Source organism: Actinia tenebrosa, unplaced genomic scaffold (assembly GCF_029948245.1).
Source record: "Actinia tenebrosa isolate PJP-AT-01 unplaced genomic scaffold, QUT_ActTen_1.0 PGA_scaffold10__47_contigs__length_13832649, whole genome shotgun sequence".
NCBI lineage: Eukaryota > Metazoa > Cnidaria > Anthozoa > Actiniaria > Actiniidae > Actinia > Actinia tenebrosa.
In genome coordinates this window covers 13,436,637-13,456,991 of record NW_028292570.1, presented here as the reverse complement: position 1 = coordinate 13,456,991, position 20,355 = coordinate 13,436,637, and the positions used below count along the sequence as shown (strand labels likewise).

At 37.0% G+C, this 20,355-nt stretch overlaps 1 non-coding gene across 1 annotated transcript; it reads right to left on the bottom strand.

Moving 5' to 3' along the window:
• Nucleotides 1–7,772: 7,772 nt before the first annotated feature.
• On the bottom strand, nucleotides 7,773–16,702 carry LOC116296368 (uncharacterized). Its single transcript, XR_016119232.1, has 7 exons — nucleotides 16,615–16,702; nucleotides 14,331–14,526; nucleotides 13,683–14,107; nucleotides 11,605–11,691; nucleotides 11,260–11,469; nucleotides 10,296–10,337; nucleotides 7,773–9,839 (listed from the first exon to the last, which is right to left on the bottom strand). It is a non-coding gene; the product is annotated as an uncharacterized LOC116296368 (transcript).
• Nucleotides 16,703–20,355: the final 3,653 nt, after the last annotated feature.

Below are 20,355 nucleotides of genomic sequence, written 5' to 3'. Positions count from 1 at the left end.
GCTTTTTACAAAAATTCCCAAAAATACCTATTTTGCAAGCGTCAGAAAAATTGCAGATTTTTGGAAAACGTTGAAAACGGGCCCAATCGTTAAAACCATAAGGCTAATCCTGTTTTGATCAGAAAATGCCAAAAAGGATTTATTTTTGCATCCTCATAAATATGCATATCTTTTTTCAAAAGTGTGATAAAGACCCAAAACACTCAAACCATGGGCTATAGTCCATGCTTTTTGCCCAAAAATGCCCTATTTTGCATCCTTCATAATACATGCATATCTTTTCAAAAGGTGGTTGAAAATGACCAAAAAACGATCAAAACTATGGCTATAGTCCATGCTTTTTGCCCACAAAATGCCAAAAACTGCCCTATTTTTGCATTCCTTCAATAAATAATGCATATCTTTTTGAAAAGGTGTGAAAATGACCCAAAATCGATCAAAACCATGGGCTATAGTCCATGCTTTTTGCCCAAAATGCCCTCCCTATTTGCATCTTTCATAAATAATTCCATATCTTTCAAAAGGTTGAAAATAACCCAAATCAATCAAAACCATGGGCTAGTCCCATGCTTTTTGCCCAAAATGCCCTATTTTGCATCCCTTCATAAATAAGCATATTTTTGGAAAAGGGTGTGAAATGACCAAAACCGATAACAAACCTGGGGCTATAGTCCATGACTTTTTGCCCAAAATGAAAAAATGACCTATTTTGCATCCTTCATAAATAATGTATATCTTATCCAGGTGTGAAATGACCAAAAAACGATCAAAACCTGGGCTATAGTCCTTGCTTTTTTTGCCCAAAATGACAAAAAATGACCTATTTTGCATCCTTCATAAATAATGCATATTTTTGGAAAAGGTGTGAAAATGACCCCAAAATCGATCAAAACCATGGGCTATATTCCATGCTTTTTGGCCCAAAATGACAAAAAATGACCTATTTTTGTATCCTTCATGAATAATGCATATTTTTGGAAAAGGTGTGTGAAAATGAACCCAAAATCGATCAAAACCATGGCCTATAGTCCATGCTTTTTTGCCCAAAAATGCCCTATTTTGCATCTTTCATAAATAATGCATATCTTTTCAAAAAGTGTGAAAATGACCCAAAATCATCAAAACCATGGGCTATAGTCCATGCTTTTTGCCCAAAAATTGCCCTATTTGCATCCTTCATAAATAATGCATATCTTATCAAAAGGTGTGAAAATGACCCAAAATCGATCAAGAAAACCATGGGCTATAGTCCATGCTTTTTGCCCAAAAATGACAAAAAATGACCTATTTTGTCATCCTTCATAAATAATGCATATTTTTTGGAAAAGTGGTGAAATGACACCCAAAATCGATCAAAACCATGGGCCTATAGTCCATGCTTTTCGCCCAAAAATGACCTATTTTTCATCCTTCATAAATAATGGCATATCTTTTTCAAAAGTGTGAAAATGACCACAATCGATCAAAACCATGGGCTTAGTCCATGCTTTTCGCCCAAAAATGGACCTATTTTGTATCCTTCATAAATAATGCATATCTTTTCAAAAGGTGTGAAAATGACCCAAAATCGAGCAAAACCATGGGCTATAGTCCATGCTTTTTACAAAAAATTCCCAAAAATGACCTATTTTGCATCGTTCAGAAATAATTGCATATTTTTGGAAAACGTGTGAAAAAGGTCCAAAATCGAGTAAAACCATGGGCTATAGTCCATGTTTTTTGATCAGAAATGGCCAAAAAAGGATTTATTTGGCATCCTTCATAAATAATGCATATCTTTTCAAAAAGTGTGAAAATGACCCAAAATCAATCAAAACCATGGGCTATAGTCCATGCTTTTTGCCCAAAAATGCCCTATTTGCATCCTTCATAAATAATGCATATCTTTTCAAAAGGTGTGAAAATGACCAAAAAACGATCAAAACTATGGGCTATAGTCCATGCTTTTTGCCCAAAAATGACAAAAAATGACCTATTTTGTATCCTTCATAAATAATGCATATTTTGGAAAGTGTGTGAAAAAATGGACCCACCCAAAATCGATCAAAACCATGGGCTATAGTCCATGCTTTTTTGCCCAAAAATGCCCCTATTTTGCCATCTTTCATAAATAATGCATTATCTTTTCAAAAGGTGTGAAAATACCCTAAAATCAGATCAAAACCATGGGCCTATAGTCCATGCTCTTTGCCCAAAAATGACCTATTTTGCATCCTTCATAAATAATGCATATTTTTGGAAAAGGTGTGAAAATGACCCAAAAAACGATCAAAAACGCATGGGCTATATAGTCCATACTTTTTGCCCAAAAATGACAAAAATGACCTATTTTGCATCCTTCATAATAATGTATATCTTATCAAAAGGTGTGAAAATGACCAAAAACGATCAAAACCATGGCTATAGTCCATGCTTTTTGCCCAAAATGACAAAAATGACCTATTTTTGCATCTTCATAAATAATGCATATTTTTGGGAAAAGGTGTGAAAATGACCCAAATCGATCAAAAACCATGGCTATAGTCCATGCTTTTTGCCCAAAAATGAAAAAATGACCTATTTTGTATCATGAATAATGCATATTTTTGGAAAAGGTGTGAACATGGACCCAAAATCGATCAAAACCATGGCCTATAGTATGCTTTTTGCCCAAATGCCTATTTTCAATCTTTTAAATAATGCATATCTTTTCAAAAGTGAAATGACCCAAAATCATCAAAACCATGGGCTATAGTCCATGCTTTTGCCCAAAAATGCCCTATGCATCCTTTCATAAATAATGCATATCTTATCAAATAGGTGTGAAAATGACCCAAAAACGATCAAACCATGGGCCTAGAGTCCATGGCTTTTGCCCAAAATGACAAAAATGACCTAATTTTGTATCCGTCATATAATGCATATTTTTGGAAAAGGTGTGTGAAATGACCCCAAATCGATCAAAACCATGGGCTATAGTCCATGCTTTTTGCCCAAAACGTGCCCTATTTTTGCATCTTTCATCAATAATGCATATCTTTTCCAAAAAGTGGTGAAAATGACCCAAAATCAATCAAAACCATGGGCTATAGTCCATGATTTTTGCCCAAAAATGACCAAAAATGACCTAATTTTTTGCATCCTTCATAAATAATGCATATCTTATCAAAAGGTTGTAAAATGACCAAAAAAACGATCAGAACAAAACCATGGCTATAGTCCATGCTTTGTGCCCAAAAATGACCAAAAAATGACCGATTTTTGTATCCTTCATAAATAATGCATATTTTTGGAAAAGGTTGTGTGACAATTGACCCAAAAACGATCAAAACCATGGGCTATAGTCCATGCTTTTTTGCCCAAAAATGACAAAAAATGACCTATTTTTGCATCCTTCATAAATAATGCTTATCTTTTCAAAAGGTGTGAAAATAACCTAAAATCGATCAAAACCATGGCCTATAGTCCATGCTCTTGCCCAAAATGCCTATTTGCATCCTTCATAAATAATGCATATTTTTGGAAAAGGTGTGAAAATGACCCAAATCGATCAAAACCATGGGCTATAGTCCATGCTTTTTGCCCAAAAAATGACAAAAAATGACCTATTTTGCATCCTTCATAAATAAGCATATCTTATCAAAAGGTGTGAAAATGACCAAAAACGATCAAAACCATGGGCTATAGTCCATAGCTTTTTGCCCAAAAATGACAAAAAAATGACCTATTTTGCATCCTTCATAAATAATAGCATATTTTTGGGAAAAGATGTGAAAATGACCCAAAATCGATCAAACCATGGCCTATAGTCCATGCTTTTTGCCCAAAGATTGCCCTATTTTGCATCCTTCTAAATAATGCATATTTTTCAAAAGGTGGAAAATGACCCAAAATCGATCAAAACCATGGTCTATAGGTCCATGCTTTTTGCCCAAAAATGACAAAAAATGACCTATTTTGCATCCTTCATAATAATGCTTATCTTTTCAAAGGTGTGAAAATAACCTAAAATCGATCAAAACCATGGCCTATAGTCCATGCTCTTTGCCCAAAAATGACCTATTTTGCATCCTTCATAAATAATGCATATTTTTGAAAAGGTGTGAAAATACCCAAATCGTCAAAAACCATGGCTTAGTCCTGCTTTTGCCCCAAAATGACAAAAAAAATGACCTATTTTGGCATCCTCATAAAGTAATGCATATCTTATCAAAAGGTGTGAAAGATGACCAAAAAACGATCAAAAACCATGGGCTATAGTCCATGCTTTTTGCCCAAAAATGACAAAAAATGACCTATTTGCATCCTTCATAATATGCATATTTTTGGAAAAGATGTGAAAAGACCCAAAATCGATCAAAACCATGGCCTATAGTCCATGCTTTTTTGCCCAAAATTGCCTAATTTGCATCCTTCTTAAATAATGCATATCTTTTCAAAAGGTGTGAAATGACCCACAATCGATCAAAACCATGGTCTATAGTCCATGCTTTTTACCCAAAAAGCCCAAAAATGACCTATTTGCATCCTTCATAAATAATGCATATCTTTTCAAAAGGTGTGAAATCACCCAAAGTCGATCAATACCATTAGCTATAGTCCATGCTTTTTGCCCAAAAATGACCTATTTTGCATCATTCATAATAATGCATATCTTTCAAAAAGTGTGAAATGACACCAAATCGATCAAAACCATGGGCTATAGTCCATGCTTTTGCCCAAAAATGACAGAAAATAACCTATTTTGCATCCTTCATAAATAATGCATATCTTTTCCAAAAGGTGTGAAAATGACCCAAAATCGATCAAAACCATGGGCTATAGTCCATGCTTTTGCCCAAAAATGCCCTATTTCTCATCCTTCATAAATAATGGCTATCTTTTTAAAAGGTGTGAAAATGACCCAAAATCGATCAAAACCATGGCTATAGTCCATGCTTTTGCCCAAAAATGCCCTATTTTGCATCCTTCATAATAATGCATATCTTTTCAAAAGGTGTGAAAATGACCCAAAATCGATCAAAACCATGGGCTATAGTCCATGCTTTTTGCCCAAAAATCACCTATTTTGCATCCTTCATAAATAATGGCATATCTTTTCAAAAGGTGTGAAAATGACCCAAAATCCATCAAAACCATGGGCTATAGTCCATGATTTTTGCCACAAAATGCCAAAAAATGACCTATTTTGCATCCTTCATAAATAATGCATATCTTTTCAAAAGGTGTGAAAATGACCCAAAATCCATCAAAACCATGGGCTATAGTCCATGCTTTTGACAAAAAATGCCCAAAAATGACCTATTTTGCGTCCTTTATAAATAATGCATATGTTTTAAAAAAGATGTGAAAATGGTCTAAAATCGATTTAAACCTTGGACTACAGTCCATGCTTTTTGCCCAAAATTGGCCAAAAATAACCTATTTCACATCCTGGGCAAAGATTGCAATTGAAGGCCCATATTCTAAATCCTATTGGGCCCAGTGGGACAGAATGCTATTCAAAGATGGAGTGCCCTATCGGCAATGGGAATCAGAAGAAGGTGAGAGTTTCGTACTACAGACGAGTCCTACCACAGTGCTACAGAGACGAGGTCTTACATCAACTGCACAACAGTTCAGTAGCCGGTCTTCTGGGGATGAGGAAGACATTGGCTAGAGTTAAAGAGCGATTCTATTGGTCTGGACACGCTCAGGACGTGCGCCGTCTGTGTCAACACTGCGATGTCTTCTCTTCGAGAGCTGGACCCCTTACGAAACCTAAAGCATCAAGTCCTACAACGTGGGTGCCCCGGAACGCATTGCTGTAGACATCATTGGCTCACTTACGAAAACAGATCAAGGAAATAAGTATGTGCTGGTAGTAAGTGATTACTTCACCAAATGGACGGAGGCGTATGCTCTCACAAACATGGAAGCTGAGGCAGTTGCAAGAGTCCTAGTAGAGGAACACGATATGGGGTACCGGAGGAGCTACACTCGGATCAAATGGGGTGCCGGAGGAGATACACTCAGATCAAGGGCGATACCGGAGGAGATGCACTCGGATCAAGGGTGATACCGGAGGAGACACATTCGGATCAAGGGCGATACCGGAGGAGATACACTCGGTCAAGGGCGAAACTTCGAATCCGCACTCTTCAAAGAGATTCGTAAGATCCTTGGTACAGAAAAGACAAGGACGACCAAAAAAAAGACCACGGTCAGATGGCATGCATTATGGAGCGATTTAATCGCACTTTGAAGGACATACTTACTAAGTTCGTTAGTGACAATCTCCGTGACTGAGATGGACATCGTCCGCTTCTGATATCGCTCGGCTGTGCATGAAACGACTCCTAGCAAGCTGATGTTTGAACGAGAGATGCGACTACCTTTCGATCTCTTATTTGGTACACCAGAGAGGGAGGAGGCCGTAAAAGGTTATGCGCGAACTTTGCAGGACAGGACTACTCGTCGTGTACTGACCAAGGGCAGATCTAGGGAGGGGGGGCAAAGGGGAGTGAAGACCCCCTTCAGCAGAAAAAAACGATGTTTTTTTATATTGCTTTCCGTTGTGTTGTAGGAAGAAAATCAATTAGACCCCCCCCCCCCCCCCCCCATTTTGGCTAGATCCGCCCTTGCTGACATCAGTACGCTCGGGAACGCCTTAATCTGGAGAGTGATAGACAGAAGCGGAAGTAAAACCAAAGGGCGTAATCAGCATGTGTACGATCGTGGAGCGGCTATGTGGTTCTACAATCCAACAAGGAAGAAAGGTTTGTCTCCGTGTCTCCAACGTCCTTGGGAAGACCCCTATCTTGTCCTGGAGAGAATAAGTGACCGGATACAGAAGTCCACGGGCGAAGCTGAGAGGCATTCATCATGATCGTCTTCGTCCTTACAGGGGAGGAGACGTGCCCAGCTAGCTCGATCAAGGACAATCAAACCAAACTACTCAGGCCCCGTCCACACTATGCCGGATAAACTTGAATCCAAATTTTTATTTATTCGGTTAGACCTACCGTCCACAATAGTCCGGGCGAATCTGGAACAATTCTTCACCAAAAACGATTTTTTTCGAACACGGTCTCCAGAGCGGAACAATTTGAAAACGCCGGCTACCTGTATTAATGTGAACAGAGAACATTTCGTATCCGAAATTTTTTCGAATACGATGAAGTCAAGATTATCATGGGAACATGGCGGGAAGGCTAAAAATTCACCGCGGACTCAATTTCTCTCAGATGTGCAATGAAACGTTTTTGCCGCCTCTGATCGCACTAGTGTGAACGCAAAACATTTTATCCGTTTTCATGTGTGGACGGAAAACTTTTTTTTCGGTTTCGGTGTGAAAGTTGCGGATTGAAATTTATCCGGCATAGTGTGGATGAGGCCTCAGAAGAAATCATAGTGTCCTTCATTGAAGAAGACCCCAGCTGCAGGAAGACCAGCAACGAATGATTCCAAACCACTTCCATGCTCACCAGCTACACAGATGACCTGACAACCACGGCCTCAGCAACAAGGACTACAGACCGTCCAGTAGACAAGCAAGAAATGAGACGAAGACCTGCAAAAACCCCAGCAGACAAGCAAGAAATGCAAAGAAGACCTAAAATATCCAGAAAGGCCCCATTTTGGGTAAAAGACTTTTTCTTTTTCTTAGAGGGGCAATGTAGTGTAGTTAACTGAATAGGCCTAGGTCAAGTTGTAGTTGTAGTTGTAGATATAGTCGTTAGTTACAGGTTAGTTGTGTTGGCTCACGTTGGAGCTGGTTTTCTAATAAAGTAATCCAAAGCGTATAACCTATGTCGTCACAATATATGTTTTATTGATCTAAATAGTCAACACAACACCAGGGATCTGTTGTCTTAAATACAGTTCACATTCACTTGTTATGTTATTACGCAGTAAGTCTAACTCTTTCACACGACAATCATCACGTATTAATACTGAACACAGACACTGAGCACCAACATTTGTTATATTATTACCATCTAGTGCTAGGTGTGTTATCTTAGTACGAGGTAACATGTCACATATTATTTTAACACATTCATCGTCTAATTCACAAACGCCCAGCAACAGTACAGCAACAGTAGAAATATTAACAAGAGAATTACACAACATTCTGATCCCTGATGCTGATAAAGATGACTCAACAATGTATAATGTATTAACAACAAATGACTGTGTAAATATTGAATGTCGTTTAGTTTCTTCTGCGTTGATTAAATTCGCTATATCTAATAAATAACTTATGTACAAACAATCGATATCAGTTATTTCTTCAAATCCAATCCACCCACCCCTATCATAGTATATGTGTTTAAGGTTATTTATTACTCTGGTAGAAAATCCATCGTCTTTGTACTCGTAAAGACAGGATAAAGTTAGCAGTTTGTTTCTCCTATGTTTTTCCTTCCCTGGCTTGAAATTTTTTATCAACTTTTTCATCATTTTTCTATCTCTTTTTCTTGAAAACATTCCCGCCATGAACATGAATGTCACATCGCTCGTTTTTCTCTTTCTCTGGGATTTGTTTTTTCTCTACAAACAAAAAAGCACAAAGAAATTCTTGAATCGTTAAGTGGGTAAACGTAAATTCAAGTGGTGGTTTATCGAATGGAAATTTTTTAACGCCAGGACAACAGTCAAGTAATCCACTCGCTTTCAGGTTTGTTATTTCTTCATCGTTAAGATTGAATTTTTTCATATCATTTTCGTTGAAAATATATTTATCTTCCATCATTAAATTCACCGCTAGTTTAGCTAGTTTATGTAATATTTCATGTACTTTAGTTTCTTCCATTTCTTCATATTTAGAAGAGGAATGTTTCTTGATAAAAAACTTGATTACTTCAAGATAAAGCTCTGTTCTGGAGACGGGTAGTTTTCCTGTGGTTTTTGATTCAGTCATGTACCATTTAATATAGAAGCACATTAGAAAACACATCACAGGAATGTGACCAAAACTTAAAAGAATGTCATTTCTTTTGATGTGATCAAGTGCTTTTTTCTTCATGCTTTCGTTCTCTTTGAAATATTTTTCGATGTATTCTAGCACTTGAAGTGAAGAAAATTCTTGAATCTCACATCTCACATCAAAGACAATTTCTTTTAATTCCTCGGCTTCGCAAGGCCTCGAGGATAAAAGCAGTACTGCACCGTTAACATCTTTCTTTTCATGATTTTGGCAATCAGAGCAGGAACAGGTATTTTTTCATGAGGGTCGTTTGGGAATCTTGTCTCAAAGTCCCCGGTGATTTTCTCTCGATGCGGTTTATACTCATCATACCCATCGAGGATGATGAGCAGCTTCTCAGGATTGTCAATCATGTACTGCAGTAATGACTCGTCTATCCCCGAGTGCTCGTTCAGTAGGGAGGACCGATGTAAGATATCACGTAAGTCAACCATTTTTTGTTCTTCTTCTAGAAGAAGAAGTTGACGGAATGTCAACAGAAACACAAACTGAAAATCAGGTACTTTTGCATTTTCTTGACCTTCCTCAAACAATCGGTTATGCGACCAATCCCGTACCAGCTTCCGACAAAAAAGGGATTTTCCAATTCCTGCTTTGCCCGTCAACAAGATAGATTTAGGATTGGTCGTGCAAGAAGCTGCAGATTGTTGATCATTATTTTCTGGGCAAAGAAACATTTCTGAACAGTTTGTGAGTTTCGTACTACTTGCTTGAATTTCATCCAATTGCCTCCTGCCAAATCTCCTTTCTTTGGGTTCCTCGAAGTGTTTTGGACCGCGTTGGATAGTCACACTCGTAAAGATGTCATCGGTTCTAATTTTCTTGTCTTCGTCCTCTGACAACAGGAAATCGGTTTGTTGTATAATGGATGACTTCAGTTTTTCTGTATATTCTGAAAATCAAAATACAACAATTCAACACCCAAAAGACAGGAAGAAAAAGTAAGAAGGAATTGTCTTATAAAAATTAAGTAAAATTTGTACCCCCTAAGATGTCTTTCAATAAAAGATGTACCCTTTTCTTTATCATAATTTAGAAAATATTATGCTCAGTAGCTGAAATTAAATGTCACTTGTTCTGCACAAAAAACCTAAAACTATACCCCCATAATTTGCAATTACAAAACATGTACCCCTCAATTGCAAATGATCTTGAAATTTCTACCCTTCTCTCCTGGAAATTTAATGGATTAAAGCATCCAGCATCTCCATTTATTCTCAAATGTTTAGTATATATTTTTGTAATATTTATATTTTAAAAATATTGTGCAATCAATCAATTATAGTTGCATTTGAGGTTGAATTAATAAGAATGAACAATTGTTAAAAACACAAGATTTGACCTTTACCTAGTGCTCTTGATGAGAGATCTTTCTCTGCAGGTCTGTCCCCTGAAAAATAATTTATGTTCCATAAGTATCCATTAATGATCATCATATCCTTAAATGATCATCATCATTATTCATGTTTATCATTCAAGAGTGTTATCGCTGTATAAAACTATTAGCAAAGAAAATCATTCAAGCAAAATATGAATATTTACAGCACCAGAACTCAGTTTAAGTGATTTTATTTGGCCCGTCAAATGATGTTGTATAATAAGTGACTAAAAGTAAAACTAAAACAAACAAAAAACACAACAAACTTTGTGACTACTTCTGTGCATTATGTTGACTATTCTTTCACAGGCGAAGGAAAATCACTCTTATGACAGTCCAACATCTAACTGACATCTTACACACCATAACCTGACTGGACCATTACAGTCACCATACCAACCACTTCACATCATATACATGTCCTACCACTCTAACTGACACCTTACACACCATAACCTGACTGGACCATTACAGTCACCACTCTAACTGACATCTTACACACCATAAACTGACTGGACCATTACAGTCACCACTCTAACTGACATCTTACACACCATAACCTGACTGGACCATTACAGTCACCAATACCAACCACTTCATGTCATATACATGTCCTACCACTCTAACTGACATCTTACACACCATAACCTGACTGGACCATTACAGTCACCATACCATCCACTTCATGTCATATACATGTGCTACCACTCTAACTGACATCTTACACACCATAACCTGACTGGACCATTACAGTCACCATACCAACCACTTCACATCATATACATGTACTACCACTCTAACTGACATCTTACACACCATAACCTGACTGGACCATTACAGTCACCATACCAACCACTTCACATCATATACATGTACTACCACTCTAACTCTCAAAATAGGACCAACAAACAGTATTGTGTTAAAGTCAACTAACCTTTTACATGACTTTCAAGAATTTTCCTTTGGTCTTGCTTTATTGATGATAAATCTTCAAGCATTGTGTCTTGTCCTTGTAGCAGTTTGGCTTGACCTTCTGCAACACTGTCTTGTCCTTGTAGCAGTTTGGCCTGACCTTCTTCAATATTGTCTTGTCCTTGTAGTACTTTGGCCTGACCTTCTGCAATATTGTCTTCTCCTTGTCTCACTAGTTACAAGCATTTGATGTTAAAATAAATATAAATGCATCAAAATATTTGAATTGGAGTCAAGTGCCATGAATACAGATATACATGCATACACTTAGATACAAAGAAAACAATCTTATTTAAATGTAACTTACATAAATCCAGTGTATCTAGAATGGCTTGGTCTTGGTCTGAACAGTGTTTCAACATTGGAAGTAGTTCACTCCACGGCTTTTGAACATCTTGAGAAAAGAGATGTGTATCAGAGAAGTACTTGTTTATACAGAACAATAAACAACAAACCATAGCTATTCCTTATTTCTGTTCTCATACTTATTCTATTCTATTCTGTCCTATTCAATACCTTTCTATTCTATTGTGTTCTCATACTTATTCTATTCTATTCTGTCCTATTCAATACCTTTCTATTCTATTGTGTTCTCATACTTATTCTATTCCATTCTGTTCCATTCAATTTCTTTCTATTCTATTCTGTTCTCATACTTATTCTATTCTGTTCTCATACTTATTCTATTCTGTTCTCATACTTATTCTATTCTGTTCTGTCCCATTCAATTTCTTTCTATTCTATTCTGTTCTCATACTTATTCTATTCTGTTCTGTCCCATTCAATTTCTTTCTATTCTATTCTGTTTTCATACTTATTCTATTCTGTTCTGTTCCATTCAATTCCTTTCTATTCTATTCTGTTCTCATACTTATTCTATTCTGTTCCATTCAATTCCTTTCTATTCTATTTTGTTCTCATACTTATTCAATTCTGTTCTGTTCCATTCAATTCCTTTCTATTCTATTCTGTTCTCATACTTATTCTATTCTATTCTGTTCCATTCAATTCCTTTCTATTCTATTCTGTTCTCATACTTATTCTATTCTATTCTGTTCCATTCAATTCCTTTCTATTCTATTCTGTTCTCATACTTATTCTATTCTGTTCTCTCCCATTCAATTCCTTTCTATTTTATTCTGTTCTCATTGTTATTCTATTTGTTCTCTCCCATTCAATCCTGTTCTGTCCTATTTATTCCATTTCTTTCCCTTCTATTTCATACCATTTTTTAATTAAGTAAACCTCTGACCAAGTTCTTATCTTGAGTGTAAGCCCTACCAAAAATAGGCACCCTAAATTTGAAAAATAAATAGCCTTCCCTCACTTCTGTTCTTACCTTTACAGATTACAATGCTAAAATAATATTTTGAAATGCAAATGTCATCTGAAAGAGAAAATCCCCATCAAACCCCACCCCCCCCCCCCCCCCCCCCAAAAATTTATTCTGTTCTAATCCATTCTATTCGTATTGTATAGAACAGTCTGAACCCAGGTGAATGAATGTTAATCAAAGTATTATGATCATCCGGGTGGTTGTAGTCCTGGATGAGAAGGACTGTTTGATGGGACTGACGTTTCAACAACTTGAGCAGAAGTCAGATCATTTAATATCAGATGTAAAGGACATCAAAGTGCTGTCCAAAAACACAATGAACCTAAAAACATTGCCAGGCATCATACCAAGACTGGTCATACGATAGACTGGGAATCCAGTGAATGCCTTTCTTTTTGCAACAATGGGCCTAATATTCATGTGGCAGCCATGTTGGATTGAACACTAGATTCCACCATGCGTAGCCTCAAATTCAAGCACTTGAGAATTAATTTATGCTGGTGAAGCAAAGGTTTTTATTCTGATGAGAATAAACATGGCCGCCGTGTGATACAGGCTAATAGGCAGAAACAACTTGTGCTGGAGAGTTGGTTTAATTAACAAGTTTAAGCATCATCCCCTAAACCACTCAATTAACTTACCGACACCGTATAATATCAGAAACAATGACATATATACTGCCCACAACACCAAAACAGCGACTCACACTAGCTCATCAGAGTGAATTGAAAAAATTGAATCCTCTATTCTATTCTATTCTTATTCTATTCTATCCTGTTCTATTTCATTGTGTTCTGATCCATTCTATTCATACTCTATTCTATTGTATTCTTATTCTATTCTGTTCTCTTTCATCCTATTTCAATGTGTTCTAATCCATTCTATTCATACTCTATTCCATTCTATTCTTATTCTATTCTGTTTTCTTACGTTTTATTTCATTCTGTTCTAATCCATTCTATTCCTACTCTATTCCATGACTACATGACTGTAAATAGTGCTGAATGATATACATGATGGATGTGATCTATCTGAAATATCACACTCACCTTGTTCCACTTTATCAAAGTCCCCAGCAGTAGCACCAAATAAGCTCAGTGCATGACATCCATCCCTCCATGATGTTTGGAAATCAGTAGCTTCAACCCTTGGAATTGGAGAGTGGCACAACTTGTTTCGCATTTCTTTTAACGTTTTAAGGGCTGCTACCAGATTAGCTGCTACAACAAATGGTGGCCGTGAATAAAGTAGAGTTTTGACCAAAAGAGACATGTCCCATTGTGATGTATCACCAGATCTCACTGCATTCTTTTCATATGGAAGAGGCTTAAACATCCGCAGCAGGTCAGCTCCATTCTGAGCACAGTCAGTCCAAGGTATGTATTTTACTGCAGCATTCCACTGATTTTTGAAGTAACGACGCAGACATGGATTTCCTACTCTTAACAGAAGTAAGGCCAGGCAACAGTAGTTCCTGTTTAAGACACACCCACTAAATTAGTATTGATTAAAGTCTGGTAGTATTACATCTATGGTATTTTTATCTCATAAATGATCATTATATACACAGTAATTTAAGTTAACCACAAGAGGAAAAGCACTCACATTTTTTAGCAAGCAATTATATTATTGGACAATATTATTTTAAAATGTTTTCCACAAAGTAGATACAGTAGCTTAACCATACAACATCTTACCTTTCTTCTTCGTCCATGTTTATTCAATGGAATATTGATTCAACATAGTATTAAATGTACATGGATAGGTGTTGCATATGACCTCTGCTTTGCTTCCTTTTCTGTCAGATCTTCTATTCTGACATTAGCTTGTTTACAATCAGTGATTATTCTAAAGAAGCTAGTATCTATAGCAATGACTCGAGACTTCATGAGTCTGTAAGCAAAAGAATAAAAACATCACAATAAAAAGATGATTCTTTGACCTGTTTTACACATCACTGTACAGCTGTACAACAAAACAAATTAGAATTATCTTAAACTTAATGGCTTATGTCTTGCATAAAAGCTTAACATTCAAGTTCTTTAGTTGACACATGCTTATAATTTTATTTAGATTTATTTAACAGATCAAAAACAGTTTTCTGTGTTTGATACTCTGATCAAAACACGCGGGATGTTGAGAGAACACGAGAGGAGCATAGGAAACCACCACGCGTAGCGGAGTGGTTTCCAGCTTCTCAAGTGTTCTCCCAACATCCCAAGTGCTTTGATCAGAGTATCAAACACAGAAAACTGTTTTTGATTTGTTTTATAAAATTACAAACGAGCAAAAAAAATCGAAAAAAAGCAAAGTCTAAGTAAATTCTCCCTACGTGCAGTCTTATTCAAACTAACCAATGAGTGCGCATGATAGATTAAAAATGATGGTAGCGTGTTTTGATACTCTCATCAAACATGGTTTTCGATCCAATCATAGCTCTCATAGTATCCCAATTATTTTATAAATCATAAATCAAGAATGTGGGTACATTCTTGATTTATGATATAAATCTAAATAAAATTATAAGAATAAGAATAAATAGGAAAATATTATTTTAACAAAAACATATGCAGTGATAGTTGACCACTGCTGTTGCTTTAACATTGATCAGATATTCAAAGTATTATTTATAATTATTCATCATTAATAAATATTCATAACTTTTGAAACAAAAGGGAGATGCCTAAGAGCACTGTCACAGGGCTGTCAACCCCCAAGATATTCAAATCTGGAGAATTGATAGAGAAGGGACATGACGTCACAGCGCGTCAAAAAGCACGCGAAAAGACGTCTTTCGCTTTGTAACATTTGATGCGATTGGTTTATTTCTGACCAATCAGATTATCAGACCAATCAGAGTTGACAGCCCTGCTGTCAACAGAAATGCTATTAAACACAATTAATGATCATAGATTTTTTGGTTGAAAAATTGAAGCTTCAGTCTCCTTCACTGATGTGGAGATCATTATTGAACTGCTGACATATTACCAACTATGTACCAAACTGAATCCAGTATCTAACCAATCAAAATGCATGCCGCAGGAAAGAATAACACTCTATTGACTCAGGGATGGAGTTCTGTATATTTATTTAAATCACTATTGACAGCATCCTTCAATCCATAATAAGAATGCTTCCCAACTTCATTGTCATCCACTAGGGACCTTTTCAATAGAATTTATATTTTGAACTCAGTTGAAGTTCTTTGTGATCAGCTGTCAATCAAAACTGTTCATCTATGTAACATAAGATGGTCGCGTGACCTCTATAGTCTCGTGATCTGTCGACACACCTTAGCAAGCATAATTTGCCTTAACAAGTATATCTAAAGTCGTCAAAAAATACGGCAAAACTAGCTGGAAACATAATTTTTATGAAGCCAGCACGTACGGCAAGAATATCACAGATTCAAGAAATATGATGAATTAATTCAATATGGATTGAAAATCTTGATTAGGACGCTACGACAAACAGGACAGTCAAAAATAATACAAATATATTGAGAAAAAAGATTAAAATCAAAAACTAAATTAAGAAATTATACACCTAGACGTTTGATAAATGGCTTGGTGTTTCAAATAAACCATTCGTACGATTCTGTCTGAGTACAAGACACGAACACGGCTTCCTGAAGCTTTGAAAACTTGCCAAGACAGCCAACTCCCATATTTACAGCATCCTTCGATCGATCGATGATCAAAACTGCTCACTAACAGACGATATCAACCCAGCTAAACTGCTTGGAATCCAAATTCTTACTTCATTATCCTACAAGCATTATCCTATCTGGTTATTTGGTCAAATGAGGTTTTTACGGGCTTTCAAATCATACTGTTCCAATATCAACTCTTCCATGATCAAAGCTGTGTATTGTAGAACCTTACAGTAAATCTTATCTATAACATTCTAAGAGATCTACTATATCACACGTAACTAATGTATTTATGCACTGATTGATACAAATTAACTCGTATAACTTACTTGAAATACGAAGAAAAGAGGACAAGAACAACGAGTGACCAAACGCTTGCTTCGCTTTCACCAGACAAACAGGAAATGCAAATCAAACAAACAGATAACAGCAGAAAGACTGGTACGAGCAGGTGTCTTTGGGTGGTGTCGGCCTTTTGGAGGTGAGGGTAGGGGGGGGGGGGGGGGGTGGGGGAGGGGAGAAGCAATACCAAAATGTTGTAAACACTTCTTAAAACATTATGTAGAAGAGGAATCTAAACAAGCCAATGCTTGGAATTTTTGAGGTGAAAAATGTGCTTAAAGAACCAATAAGTAAGACATTTTTGAAAATATGTGTAGACGTGAGGGGAGGGGTGGTGGTTATCATTAACAAAGAGTTCGGAAAAAAGACAAACAGGAAATGCAAATCAAACAAGCAGATAAAAGCACAAAGACTAGTACGAGCAGGTGTGTCAGTTAGGGGGTGTCGGCCTTGGGAAGGAGGGGGGGGGGGGGGAGAGAAAGGAAATAATATTTTATTAACACTTCTTAAAACATTACGTAGAAGGGGAACCCGAAACAAGCCAATGGTTGGAATTTTTGAGGTGAAAAAATTGCGTTAAGAAGCAAAATAGAAATATTCAATAAGCAAGACATTTTTGAGAATATGTGGGAACGTGAGGGGAAGGGGTGGTGGTTCATTGATCTCTGTTATCATGGGGGGCGGGTAATAATAGCAGACCACGGGAGGGGAGGGTAGAAGCTAGCTAGTTACAGCCGTTTTCTTGTTTCTGCGTCCATGGCTTCAGTCGTCAATCTAATAATAATAATTGATAATTTCTATAGCGTTAATATCCTTGACTTCAATAACACAGGGAACCCATAACTAACGATAGGGAGATACATATAGTGTCATGTGATCATGGGCAATGGTGTATGCAATGTTTCTCAGTATGTACGTCGCTGACTTGATGGCAGGAACGATACAATCGTTTTACATGAGAAAGAATTTAATTCTCGAGGGGAAAGGGATTTTATTGTTCTGCCATCTAACCAGAGGCAGCCCAAGCGGTATTATGGGCGCCAGCACGTGATGGTGCAAAGCCTCTTTGCAATATTCACAAGCAGTTATGTCCTGAACACGGCCACTGAACGTTAACTCGGCACCGCAGATCTAATGCACCCTTCTTAAGGTTGACTTGATTGCAAGGCTAATATGGAAATAGATAAAATAAATTCCATCGACAAAAATTTTAATTATTTTTGAAAAATTTCAATTTTTTTGAATTTTCTTGTTAGCCTCGCATACACGACACTTTTGAGAAGAGTCAATAGACCGTTTTCTCAAGGTTGCGTGCGCATCCAAATTTAAAGAACTTGACGGGCCACGATACCACAACAGGAGCTTTATGATGAGTATTATCATGCATTGCTATTATTTTTTTCGATAAGGATTCATAAAATTGATTAATCTGCTCTTTAATTATACTATCTTCTAAATTTTACTGAATTTGCGTTGTTCCGTTTCGTGTCCCGTCAAGTTGGATGCGCAGGCAACCTTGAGAAAACGGGCAATAGACCCCTTTCATAGACTCATTTGCACAGGGTTAGCCTCGCATCAGTGTTTAAATATTCACAAATACCAACGATAAGTAAAGAATGCACAACTTGAACAATACAAACACTTTGAAACTCGACGAACCTTGACTGTAACACGTGAATATTCTGCACAAACTTGAGGCTAACCCTGTGCAAATGAGTCTGTAATCAAGAAACACAGCGGTAATTTGGAATTCGAAACTGGTCTATTGGAATTTAGACCAAGACTGGCATTTTTTTCGCAGTCTCATAAATAATGCATATCCTTTCAAAAGATGTGGAAATAGCCAAAATCGATCACAACCTTTGGCTATAGTCCATGATTTTTGCCTGAAAATGGCCAAAAATGACTTATTAAGCATTCGTCATAAATAATTCATATCTTTTATAAGATCTTTTTTTTTAAATGACCTATATAATGAAAATTGTGGAAAAATCTAGCTGAAGAAATAATTTATAATATGAGTACAAAAGATGAAATTGCGCATATTTTTAGAAACTGTTAGAGCAGTCTTATGCAGCGCAGAGCCGACCAGAGATTAGTTATGCTGGACAAAATTATAAACAACTTAGTTGATGTAGATCTCTCTAATGAACTGATAACCTTGACAAGAAACTCAAGAAATAATCACAACAGATCCTTTAAAATTCCTCTCGAGAACTGAAAAAGCATATATACAATACAGCTTTCTACCATGGACAATAAAACAATGGAACAATCTACCCACTGAATTAGTCACAGCCCCAAATGTTAATGCATTTAAAAGTGGGGTCTGTAAATTAGAACAATAACTTTGATCCTGACCTACCCGAGCACTTAAGCCTCGAAGAGAGGGCGTGCTTGTAATTTGGTAAATGTAAATGTACACTGATTTCTTAGTGGTGTTTTCGGTTTTTACTTCTGTTTCCAGCCTTGGTTTCTACTATCTTTTCCAGTCTAGTGTTTTCACAAACAAAGCCTCTCACTTCCTGTCCGCATGCATTTGCATAATATCTAAGCTAAATTTTTATACGATGACCTTACTCAAGACACCAAAGAGAGATATTATCATTCATGGTCTCTTACGTTAATAGGCAGATTAAGATTCCCGTTTTTCTTTCACGCAAACGCGGCAAACGTGACCACGTTTTCATCGTTTCCCTACATTTCACTTTACCTTTTGCAAACCTTCTCGACAAAGACAAGTATCCTTTTGTTGATCTACTACTTGGAGATTTTTGCGATCCCTTTTCACTAATTTTAAAGAATTTTTCAATTGGCAATTGACATTTCACGTTTGCCGTAAACCAAAATCTCAAACTCTTTAATATGAAAGAGATAACTCTAGTGCAGAATCACCATAATGATTCGATGCACGGGCTTTACGCTAAGAATCACTCTGATAACTGAAAGGAAAAAAGTGCTATTGAGAGGAGAAGGGTTGGGGAAATCGGTGAAAAACGACAAATACATATATGTTATTTACCGGCCAGAAGGTCCTGATAGGGAAAAACTGTGCCCGAGGTCTTGAATATACGGACCGAGGCCATTAGGCCGAGGTCCGTTTTCAAGACCGAGGGCACAGTTTTTCCCTATCCGGACCGACTATAGGACGGTAAATCACTTATTCATTTTTTTCCCATGTTTTTTTTTACTTGCTTCTGCGTTTTGTGTTGTCGTTTAGCGGCAAAGGATACCGGACCGCGCGAGCGGGCAGATACTTACAAAATACCGCCCGCTCAAACAGCCAATCAGAACGCACGATTTTTCAGGATACCGGACCGAAAAAAGATAAACACTGATCCTCACTGAATGCTTCAAATTACCTGGCATGACCATAGTTTCACATAATCCCTTACGATCCCTAGCGTGAGCTGGGGGTTAGGGTAAAATTTGCATAAAAATGTAAACAATCAGAGAACATTAATGAAGAAATAGAAAACGCGCGCGCGTGCTGTGTGCAGTCATAGAGAAGTGTAGGAGAAGCACGAGTGGAGTGCTTCTGGACACTTCTCGAGTGTTCTGCTAATCCCCAAGTGCTTTATAACGGCACGCAGCACAGCAAGCAAGTTTTTTATTTCTTTTATGAAATACAAATTACAATAACCGTTATTTTAGATAGGAATGACGGAACTGAAAGTGCGCGCGCGTGCAATGTGCTCTCATAAAGCACGCGCTCCAAGCCAATCAGA